This window comes from Misgurnus anguillicaudatus, chromosome 23 (genome assembly GCF_027580225.2).
Source record: "Misgurnus anguillicaudatus chromosome 23, ASM2758022v2, whole genome shotgun sequence".
In the NCBI taxonomy this organism is placed as follows: Eukaryota; Metazoa; Chordata; class Actinopteri; order Cypriniformes; family Cobitidae; genus Misgurnus; species Misgurnus anguillicaudatus.
The window spans coordinates 9,344,229-9,356,378 of record NC_073359.2 but is presented as its reverse complement, the minus strand read 5'-3'; the positions used below and the strand labels follow the sequence as shown (position 1 = coordinate 9,356,378).

The following is a 12,150-nucleotide window of genomic DNA, read 5'->3' as shown; positions in this document are numbered from 1 at the left end:
TCTGGATTTTTCTTTTAAGAAAATTGAGTATTCCTTTAAGGCCTAATTCTGGATTGATCTTAACCCTGTCCGGGAAACCGCCCTCTAGTCTAAGTTTGACACAGTATTGTGCAAAAGTTACTTTAGATGCTTTAACAAAAAATATATTAACATGATGATATTTTACTTTAGTGTTGCAGTAAAAATTTCCAAACATCATTACAAGCATTTTGGAGATATTGCAGACTGTGACTTTTCATGTAATCCCAGACTAATTTGATGATGGTGAGATCAGATGTTTGTGTGACCCCTCATAGTTTTTGTGATGCATCTAACGTTTGCGCAGAATCGTCTTTATAAAAGTAAAAATCTGAAATGGTTCAATTTGAGGAGTTTAAATACTTAAGCTTCAAATTCGGTCTTAGGCCATTCAGAAATATCGGTTTGTTGGCAGGATCCATTAAGAGTCTGAGAAAAATGCTAATTTACAAGAAAAAGTCAGACGCACTTAGAGGGTTTTGCATCTGAGCGCTTCATATGTGAAAAATATCACAAATTTAGAAAACAGTATTACATTTTTTATTTATTAAGGACATATTATTTATTCTACTATAAATAAGTACTAATATATGCTTAGATTTTTGCTTCTATTACCATCTGTTTTAACGTTTAGAAGTTGGAATGCGAATGAAGCTCATTCTCATCTTTTCTAGCCAAAATAAAGAGTCAGGGACGTCTGTGACTTCATTCGCACCCATTGTAATTTTATAACAATTGTTGATGACCATGAAAATGACGAAATTAAAACGTAGGCTGAATAGTTAATGATTATATGTAAATAAATACTGCCATAACCTTCAGAGAACTATGGGCTAATAAGCATTTGCTGTCATTTGGTTTGTTGTCACTTTTTTTTGTCCCGTCAATCAAACATGACTTTTTCCTTAAACAACATTTTAATAGAAACACAAGATTCGGACACAATTGGGACATGTTATTTTTTCATCATATTTGCATTTGAAGCCGCTTCGTTTTTGTGGTCGAAGATAAATTATTCATACTTCAATTTTTGTTATAAAGCCGAATGGTTAGACTCTTACCTACAGAGCTTTATTATCCGTTGTCGGGCTCTTTAGCTCAAGTACTCCGTTCCCACTTTAGCGTGGATTAGCATCTGTGTTCGGCTAATTGCAGTCTGTATCATTTGCCTTTAATTGTGTTTGCACTTCACCTTTCGCCATAACAGAGTAGCTTCCCCTTGATGTATTGACAACATTTGCACCCCCTGTAATTGTTTTTCACAATAGTTGTTAAAAGAGACAAGGGCGTAGCTGTCGAATTTGACATAAGCGGACGTAGAGCAGCGGTGAAGTTGTAATTAGTGACGCTCTCATGTCTCGCTAGCGCGCTGGAGCACCAGCGAAATAACAGAAAGGGTAGCGCTAGAAACTCTGAACCCACTTCTGACCGTAATTAGCAAATACTTGTATGTTTTTTGTAAAGTACTTTGTAATGTGGCAAAAGGGTTAAGCCCATGTTGTTGTGCCTCATTTATCAAAACCACAAATTAAACTGAAGCATAAGGACAAGTGCTTATATATATAATTTATATATATAAATTATTATTATTATATATTATATATTTATTTATATTATTTAAATTATTTATACATAGATTATTATTATTTATTTATTTATTTTTATATTTATATTTATTTACTTAAGATTTAGGGCCAGATTTACTAAACATTGCAAAAAATTAGTGCGACAGCGCAATTTCAAAAAAGCGCAGATGGGAGTGGTAATATCTGCAAGTTATTTACTAAAATGACGCAAATTAAATAACACGGGCACAACAGCTGATTTCCATATTGACCGACGCAATCTACTAAGACCAGCTGGCCGCAAATAAGCAGCGCTTATGCTTCTGCTGGTGCCAGTGATCTATTAATGCCTTTCTTATCAGCAACAATTGCTGCCATTTCAAGCGCAAAATTTTAAGCGCAAATTTAAGCTTTTTCGGCATTAAATAATGGCGCAAATACCAGTAACCATCACACGCGCAAACATTAGTAAATCAAGTTGAGTGAATCATTTTAATAATCTCCTCCCATAAATTTTGTGTCTGAAAGGGAAACTCCTAGAAATGCATATGAAATAAAGTCAGTCACAAAAATAACTAGACCACATCCTTTCAGCGTTAATTATCCACTGCGTGTTTTAAGTAAATCCTGACAGTCGTTATTTAACGCAAAAATGATGGTTTGCGCTGGCGCAAGCTGTTAGTAAATCTGACCGTGGGTTTACACCAGCCGCGTTTGAGGCGTCAAAATTGCATCTACCGCGTATAGTTTGCCGCTTGAACATTTTGAGTTTACTCGCTTCATTCACGCGTGAAAGACGTGTAATGGGAGGGGCTTTTGCGACTCTGATCGCTTTCTGTAATCACGTCACTACTAGAGCAAGCTCCTGATTGGTTAATGTGGGGTGTTTTTCCAGCAAAGTTGAAAATTTTCCACTCGCATGTTTGCCGGGACAATGCGCAATTCGCTGCATTCGCGCAAACTAGACGCGCGAATGAGGCGGAATCGCGACTTAACATTGAAATCACTCGCGCTTCACGCCTCTACAGCGGCTGGTCTGAACACAGCATGACCCATAATGCGTTAATAAACTTCAGTGTATTCACGAAGTGAATTCAGGCGCTAAAGATGATGATAATGTGTGAGTTTTACTTCAGATGCATTAGCGATAACGATATGAGCATTTCGGTATGTTTATTTGTTTGCATACGCTTGCAGTCAAGCGTTGAATATACAGTCACAGACCTGCTCAGAAGTCATGATAGTACGATAGCCCCGCATCAATAAACGCTATTAACAAATGTCATTTGCTAATATAGTCAGTGCAAGCTAACCACAGAGCTGTGGGTTGCATATAATAAACACAGGAAATACAAGTGAATATAAGGCTTGTCTGGGAAGGTGGTGAGTCGGCTATAAATATATCTACATTTACAGCACTATTATTAGCCGTCGTAAGAACAAAAGAATTTCTCTAGTAATAGAGCCGGGTGCGAAACGTCTGCCAAGTGTTTAAAGATTTAGTTTCCATAAGTTAGACTTAGGTTACAGCTCTCATAAATATTTGGTCATGATGGGAGCTCAGACAAATGAAAAAATTATAATAAAAATTGAAAAGGAACATTCCGACGGGCATTTCTCACACTTGGGTAAGTATGAAGCCGTAAAATTTAGGAAAAGAGAAAGAGAAAAATTGTAGCTTAGCTACCAACCAGCCGCCGTATTCATATTGTTTGCAGCAAGAAAAAGCGAGGTCTGGTTTAGTTGCTTCTCAACATATACTGAATGTTTTTGTGAGTGTGGTCCCGAGTTTATACAGCCGTGTGCATCATTGTGTGTTTTTATGTGTGTGTGTGTTTGTGTACAATTGCGTGCCAGCAGCATCCCTGGTCGGTTTGTCATGCTAAGGGTGGGAGTCATGTTTAGGGGCTGGGGGGAAACAGATGCACGCTTCCTAGCATTTGCGCAGACAATACAAGCTGGTATGAACCTGGTGTGCGTGATTCTCCTCCCCTGGCTCTGTGGTCAGCTGCCCGGCCCCACGACTTGGAGAGTGATTCACATCCATAGAGAGATCACCCTTTCATTGTAGACCGCAGGCCATTGTTTACCGGATAGGATGCGTGCAATTAGCTTTTCCTCGCCACACAATGGCTTTAAATCACACAGTTTATAGTTCTGGTGAGGATCTTGCCTAATTTTCTTGTACCCCAAACAATGTACTTGGTTTATAACTTAATTATCGCCGATATTGTGCCACAAGCCAGCCACAAATGTACTGCCTTAAATTTAGTCCTCTAAGCTGATAAAAGTCAACTGTGCAAAACTTACAATACCCTGACATGTGGCGCCAATATTTATTTTTGTTCCTTCACGGCTGCTCAGGGACTGTTAGGCACGTTTTTTTTCTCTCTCTCTTTCTCTACGGTGAATTCAATGACAATACCAGGCCTGCCATTAAGTGCAAGAGCACTGTATTAGGGCCTTGTTCTTCAACCTGCACCCAGCCGTGAGCTTTGGGTTTATTGAAAAAGCAGCTGTATGGGGAGACAGAAGAGGAGATTCTGGATTTCAGTGGTTAACCATTGAACTTGAACTCCCTCTGTCACGTTTAGTGTAATACAGGTCATGAAAACAAAGCAAAGATATCATATGTTGGTAACCATGTAGTGTCTGATTTGGCGACGTGCATACATTATGTATAGGTTACTTAAAAGTAATAGTAAAGGTGTTTACAATAGATTTTTAATTAGTAAATAAATTTCTGCATATTCTGTATAAGTGAATTATACTGCTTTGATTTGTAGAATTTGTACAATTTATAATAAATATATAATGAAAATTACATTGTCTATAAAAAAATAACATTAAAGGATTAGTCAATTTTCTTAAAAAAAAAAATCCTGATAATTTACTCACCACCATGTCATCCAAAATGTTGATGTCTTTCTTTGTTCAGTCAAGAAGAAATTATGTTTTTGAGGAAAACATTCCAGGATTTTTCTCATTTTAATGGACTTTAATGGACCCCAACACTTAAAAGTTTTAATACAGTTTAAAATTACAGTTTCAAAGGACTCTAAACGATCTCAAATGAGGCATAAGGGTCTTATCTAGCAAAACGATTGTCAAAAGTATGCACTTTTAAACCACAACTTTTCATCTTCTTCCGATCGTGTGTCGCGCCAGCGCGACTTCACGTAATACGTCATCACGTCAAGAATCACGCCAAGGATGACGTATCGACACCCAGTGTTTACAAATGTTAAGAAAGAGGACCGTTCCGACGTTGTTGTATGTGGAATGATACTAATTAATGTATTTGTGTCAGTTTATTGTTTAAAATGGTCCGCAAATGTGCGTTTCATATATGTAACACATGACCTTTCCACGGCATTACGCAATTACGTGAGGTCGCACTGGTGCGTCACAGGACCGGAGGAAGACGAGAAGTTGTGGTTAAAAAAAAAGTGCATTTTTTTTCTTGCCAAAAATAACAATCGTTTCGCTAGATAAGACCCTTATGCCTCGTTTGGGATCATTTAGAGTCCTTTGAAACTGCAATTTTAAATGGCATTGAAACTGTTAAGTGTTGGGGTCCATTAAAGTCCATTAAAATGAGAAAAATTCCTCAAAAAACGTGAAAAATGAATCGTTTCGCTAGATAAGACCCTTAAGCCTCGTTTGAGATCATTTAGAGTCCTTTGAAACTGCAATTTTAAACTGCATTAAAACTGTTAAGTGTTGGGGTCCATTAAAGTCCATTAAAATGAGAAAAATCCTGGAATGTTTTCCTTAAAAAACATAATTTTTTCTCGACTGAACAAAGAAAGACATCAACATTTTGTATGACATGGTGGTGAGTAAATCATATGGATTTTTTTTAAGAAAATGGACTAATCCTTTAACAGTATGCTTTAAATGAGATCAATTGAAGTGTGACAGTAGTACGCTAGTCACATGACCTCATCATATTATGCATTAGTGATGTCTAGTTACAGTATGTTAATTCAGTTCATTTAATTAAATAAAAGAAAACATTTGTAATCAATAAAATTATAAAAACTTTTGCCACTATAGGAAAATATAATAAAAAATATTAATAAGAATAATTGTAGCTATAATTATTTCTAGTTCAGTCTAAAAAAATAAAAGGAATAAAAGGTCAAGTTATAGGAAATATAGCGTAGCAGGTAATTCAGGTATTCAGTTTTAGTAAACTACATTATTTCAGTATCACCCTATCATTAGCATATATATTTTTGTGTGTGTGTGTGTGTACTTTTTATATATTTATATATTTATATACACAAACATAGACCGTGTAACGTAAATATACTGTAAGTATATAATGAATATATATTGTTCTACTGGGTGCCATATGAATAGTTTCACTTTATTCTTATAAAGCTCGTAATTTTTGTGCTATGCAAGACACTTTTCTGTCTGTCTGTCTCTCTCTCTCTCTCTCTTTAGTAATCTGACAGTCCAATTTTAAAGGTGCAGGTCAGCGACTGTAATTTCCAGGGGCCCTCCTATCTGCAGAAATTAATAAGGCGTTGCGGTTGTGATCTGTGAACTTGTTCACGATTTATATCATCCCCCCACTTCATCTCCACATCTACTACCTGACCGGTCACAGCATCTCCTTTTCCCCCCACGACGACTCGTCTAGTGCCTGAGGTCAAGCCGGTGGCCTCCCTGACAAACAGCCTCTTCGTGAGCGCTGTGGCACTCGGGCAGAGATTTGTAACAGTGTCCCTGGTCCACTGAATTTGAATTATTCTGCCCGGGCCTTGCGTCGCTTTACATCGGCGTGGGGGTGAGTGGTTATTGTCGCAGGGGGTAGGGAGGGGACATGGGGCCCAACGAAGCCCCAGAAGAGGTACCAAGGGCAGGGGTGCGTGGTGAAGGACAGGGGGGAAAACAGGTGGAAGGTTAATGGCCCCTGGACGGGATCCACCAGCCGCCCAGACTTGATATATGGGCTTTGGGCCTGGTGCAGGCATAGGCTTTCAAAGATATATTATTTCATTTTAGAGGCTGCATTCTCGTCCGCGCATTTGTCCACTGATAGATGATATCCCGTGGCTGGGCGGAAGCCACAATTGGAGATGGCGTGTGAGTTTTTGTAAGGCCTGCTCCTGTACATATTTTCTTTCTCTCTGTCTGACCTCTCATATTCTCCTCCCTGTCCGCTAGTTTTTTTTGGCAGGTTGTTGTTTTTTTCAAGGGCTGCTATTTCAGTAGTAACAATATCTGTTTGATGAGGAGAGATGTGTAGCAGGAGAACATCCACAAAGACCTCTTTTCATTCATAAATAATGCACAAATGGACAAAAACTCTGTGTCTTGTCATGAATTTTGGAAGAATGCGATGTTTTGGCACTTCATCAATATTACAGCTGCAAAGTCCAGACTGTACGTCCTCCGAAGATACAACAGAAATTAATAACAACACATACATTTAAGGCGGATATATAGTGGCTGGGTAGGCGAAAATAGCAAATTAAGAGTTTGGTTCCAAAACGCGATTAACGGCATTTAAAAAAAAAAATCCGATATCTGCCGTGTTATTCTGTTATCTTTTCTCCATTTTTTCCAAACGGTGACAAACACCAGTCCTCCTTCTCTGGAGAATGCAATAAATCCGCTCAACCAATCACAGCGCACCATTCCACGCATTGTAAACAATAATGGTGGCGCTTTGAGTACACAGAATCCTAGTTTTTCTCATCTACTTTGTACTTCGTGATTAACAAACAAACAAAAACGAAATAATACTTTTGATGGCATTGATAAAGCTGTGGTGGTTTTCTGTGGCGGGAAAGAAACGTAAGCCATCAAAATCGAATAATTTACGTGAGAAGCACTCGGGAGAGGGGAAAAATGACGGCTGTTGCTTGTTCTCCCGACAGCATCAAGTTTCTGTCATGCTAACACATTGACCCCAGAGGATCTTATGGAAAACTTTCCATTATTTTACTCAAAGTCAACGAAAATCGAGCAAGACCAAAACATTTTACAGCTGATCGCTGTGAAAAAAGTTTAGCGACGACGTCCCAAGTATAGCAGCAGCAATGACAGTGTTTTTAATATGACAAAATAAGTGTTTGATTAATGCCATTAATGTTTTTTTATCATGTATGCCACTAGTCAACTAAATGAATATAACATGGCAAAGATGAATGCACATTTATATATTGATTCAATAGATTTATAGCATTTTGGGAAAAAACTTGGATTTTTTGCAGTTTGCATAAAAAAGTTTTTATAAAAATCTTCAAATATCAAATTATGGATTTGATGGTTATTATAACCTAAATATGTTATGTGAAAGTTTGTAACAGAAAATAGTGGTTTTCACCTTGTCACTTCACTGAAAAAAAATATTCATTCAATTACTCAATTTTTTAAGGTAAGCGGTTGCAATCAATTTATTTAAGCTGCATTTAAACAAAAGATTTTTTTGTTTTTATTTCTTTTTTGTTTGTTTAAATGTAGCTTAAATAAATTGATTGCGACCACTTACCTTAAAAAATTTGAGTAAATTGAATGAATAATTTTTTTCAGTGTTTGTATAGAAAATTGCAAATATTTGATGCACTCTTCAAATATTTAGTATTGTATATGATGTTACAGCCTCTGATAAATTATTATATAGAGCTTGAAGGGCTCCAGGGCATTTTGCCACCAAAATTTGAGAGTGTGCCACTGAATTTTACATCCAGTCACACATGTGCGACCAGTAAATTTGACGTTTTTTTGTGATGTGACACTGAATTTGAAACGGCACATTGTACTTTCTACATCTATCATCAAAGTATATTAGTAAAATACAGTGGAAATTAGTAGAAATGTGAATATATGGTTAGCATGTTGATTTACGGTGTGTGCCCCTAAATTTTCTGGTTGTGCCCCTAAAATTTTCAGTTGGGGGGCACTGTGCTCCTAGTGAAAAAAAGTTAGTCTGGAGCCCTGGCTTGCAATAATATCAATGGATTATTTGATTACAATCAATCTTTATATCATAATTGCATCTTATTCTGACTAAGAATGGGTCAACATAGACAATAAAAGACAATTTGACGGACACAAACGGTTTGTTTTGTTTTTGCCTGACCTTTTTTTTGAAATTTGAAAAATATTTTCCACCCTAAAGTAATAAAACACTCATTATTTCTCATAAAGCTCAACAGAGCAGATACACTAATATTTTGTTTATTTGCCCAATCAATGCCTCAGTCTTCAATTTATGATTGCCAGAGAGACCGAAAATCTACTGATCCGTTTTTTTTTCTTGCATTGCAATAACTTCAACCTGCAACCCAAACTTTCATACAGTAAAGATTATCAGAAGCACTGCCTATATTACAGATGAAGACAGCATTACTCTCTTTTGCCCCCAAAAATGTGTCCTGCACCCCAAGGCCTTACCGTGCGAGGAAGGAAGTGCGTACACTTGTTAAAAGGAAAGATTTAAGGTCCGATCTCCCCTCAGGGCCTGCCGGACTCAAGGGAGGGGTTAGAGAAGTCGGAAGAGAGTCTGTTCATCCACTTGTTGCTTTGATGAGGGATAAAAGCCTGTCATGAACTTGAAGTTCCTGCCCGAGAGCTGATGGACTCGTACTGCATACTGCCGCACTTTAAAATAGGAGAAAAGAAAGAAAAATATAGAAATATGTTTTTTTCTTTATATTTGTAAGCACTTTGCACTCCAGAGGGGGACAAATGTTAGATATTATCTTGCGGCGATTAAGGTAAAAGCCTTTTTTATTGGCCGCACTGAATGCTTGTTAAAACCAGGATGTAGAGCGACGCTACGAACTATTCCCAAAACACCCCAATCAGACCTGAACCGACAACACACGAAGGCTGATTTAACAGCAAACAAGCTAACAAATCAACTCAATCAGCATTTTCACCTCTACTGGAAAAGTAAAAAACACTTGGACATTTTCCTGTAAGCATTCGTGGTATTCATATTGAAACACTATTGTACAATAGCATTAAAGTAATGTACATTATGACATGCCGTCGATTACAACAGGACAAATGTGAGTTTTTATTTTTTAAGAAACAATGATTGCACGGTAGTTAAAATCTGGCACAAAATATACAGCATTGAGTATGTGGAGATTTTTTTTAGGATACGACTGCCGTGTAGTTTTGTCCATATTGTAACACTATCACATTTAAGGTATGCATGTCACTCAGGACCTTTCCCCTCCAAACATATTATCTACAGCCATGTACACTTGTAAATTAGATTTGCAAAGCAGCTGTAATTTTCCACCTGTTGTACTTAATAGGTTAGAAACAAATGCATAAAACAAAAGTGCTCTCTAAAACTTTTATTTGCAAAAAAAAAAAGATTTTTGGCTCGTGGCTTCTCAAATCTGTGTATACTGTATGCACTGCGAAATAATTGATCATTATTAAAGGGATAGTAAGCACACAGTTGATGGTAGGGGAAAGCGGGGCACAACCTAACGCTTTTTGGTTTTGGCTCAATCGTTCAAAAATTGTTTGAGTTTGATAAATTATATTTTTACACAAGCAACACACACATCTTTGATACAAATGAACATTTGAAGTTTGTTTCTATTGGTTACCATTCTTGGACAATTACACTAAATGTGACAGAAGTGCAAACGTTACAACTTACCCCATAGGTGGGGTTAATTGTAACAGGCAGGGGGTTAGTTGTAACACTTGCTAAAAATTAAGTTTTGCAGGCAAATATTTCAATACTATTTTGTCTATATACTTGAAGTGGATTTTGTTTATATATCTGTCTTCATTCATCCAGCCCTTTTCAAACAATAGTTCAATTATAAATGGACACAAATGTCCAAATATGTGAGAAAAAGCAGCACAATTATGACAAAACACTTTTTATATATGTGACCCAGTCTGTAATAACCATACTACAGTGTCAAAAATCAAATTCTGAGATAATGAAAATCAAAGTCTGATTTTAGCATTAATTTCATTATGATTTCATTCTTTGACGTGACCTTATTCAATCAATATTAAAGATATGAACAAAAATACATTTGACACAAATTTTTGCTAAGACGTGTGTAGCCTATTCGTCAAGAATTACGCTAACGTTAGCGGTTTTCTTATCGTAAGTGCTGAGGGGTTAGTTGTAACACATAGTTACAATTATCCCCGCAGGGTCAAAATATTTTCAAGCCCACCAAAAAGTTGCTAAGAGCTGCAGACATATTTCAAAACGATGCTATGTTTTAGTCAACAACACACTGATTAATATGACATAGCATTGGATTTGGTATCTTACACACCTAACTTAAAAACCGAAAAAAAAAACATATGATGAAAACATTTACTTTACATGCCACCAAAACACTCGTTCATCAATCACTCCCTGGAAAAACATTTCACATTTCCAATAATTTGCAGGAGCTCGTCTTTTGGCAGCGTGAAAAAATACTGGAAAATCAAAATGTGCAACCTTGTGCAACAATGTAAACAGTCCGTGTTACAACTAACCCCGCGTTAGTTTTTCCCCCGCGCACCCCTACACTGCAAAAAATGATTTTCAAGAAAAAAATTCTTCGTATTTTTGTTTTGTTTTCAGTAAAAATATCAAAAAATTCTTAAATTAAGATTATTTTTCTTGATGACCAAAATGACCCAAGAAAATAAGTCTAGTTTTAAGACCAAAAATATTAAATTTAAGTGATTTTGTGCATAAAACAAGCAAAATAAATCTGCCAATGGGGTAAGCAAATTTTTCTTGAATTTAGTGTTTAAGAAAAATGTTTAAGATTTTTTTTGCTTACCCCATTGGCAGATTTTTTAGCTTGTTTTATGAATAAAATCACTTAAATTTGATATTTTTGTTCTTAAAACTAGACTTATTTTCTTGGGTCGTTTTGCTCATCAAAAAAGCATCTTAATTTAGGAATTTTTAGATATTTTAACTGAAAACAAGACAAAAATACTAAGAAAATTATTTTTTGAAAATAATTTTTGCAGTGTACCCATTGAGTTCCATAGTAAGAAAAACAAATACTATGAAAATCATTGGGTACTATTAACTGTGTGCTTATCATCATTTATCCAAATATCTTCTTTTGTGTTCAACAGAATAAAGAAACCAAGACAGTGTAAGTATTTAAAAAATGTTTCAGGCGTGTGCGGTTTCTATCCTGAAGTCTTTAATGAAGTTGTAGTAATCAGATCAGGCTTGAGGTTTCTAGTATCAGCTTTGCTCTGTCAGCAGTTGCCATCAACATCTATTTTTGCTTCTAATTTACAGCTCTCTGTTTCACACATGCTGAAAGGTCTCAAAGACAATAGATAAGCAATGCATTCAGACGGACCAGGAGCGTGCGAGCTAGACTTACACTTATATTTAACTGCGCGGTGTGCATGGATTAACTCCTGATGAACAGCATGTGCAATTCAGCTGGATACCGTTATACGCACACCTGTTCATTAAAGTGTGCTGTATCTTTTATTTCTGCTTCAATATCAGACGTTGGCACTGCCCGCCACTTTCAAACGTTTCCAAACACATTACGGTACACATCAATAGGCGTGACTTTCTGAATAC

At 36.5% G+C, this 12,150-nt stretch overlaps 1 protein-coding gene and 1 long non-coding RNA gene across 6 annotated transcripts in view; one reads left to right on the top strand and one right to left on the bottom strand.

The window, feature by feature from the left end:
* nr5a2 (nuclear receptor subfamily 5, group A, member 2) overlaps positions 1-12,150 on the top strand; it is a 135,899-nt gene that overhangs the window by 68,790 nt on the left and 54,959 nt on the right. The gene's annotated exons all lie outside the window — the stretch shown is intronic.
* The window catches only part of LOC129453181 (uncharacterized), a 58,589-nt gene that overhangs the window by 30,270 nt on the left and 16,169 nt on the right, over positions 1-12,150 (bottom strand). For both annotated transcript variants that reach the window (XR_012365755.1, XR_012365756.1), the window contains exon 3: positions 9,000-9,206. This is a non-coding gene — a long non-coding RNA (uncharacterized lncRNA). The remainder of the gene's footprint in view (positions 1-8,999; positions 9,207-12,150) is intronic.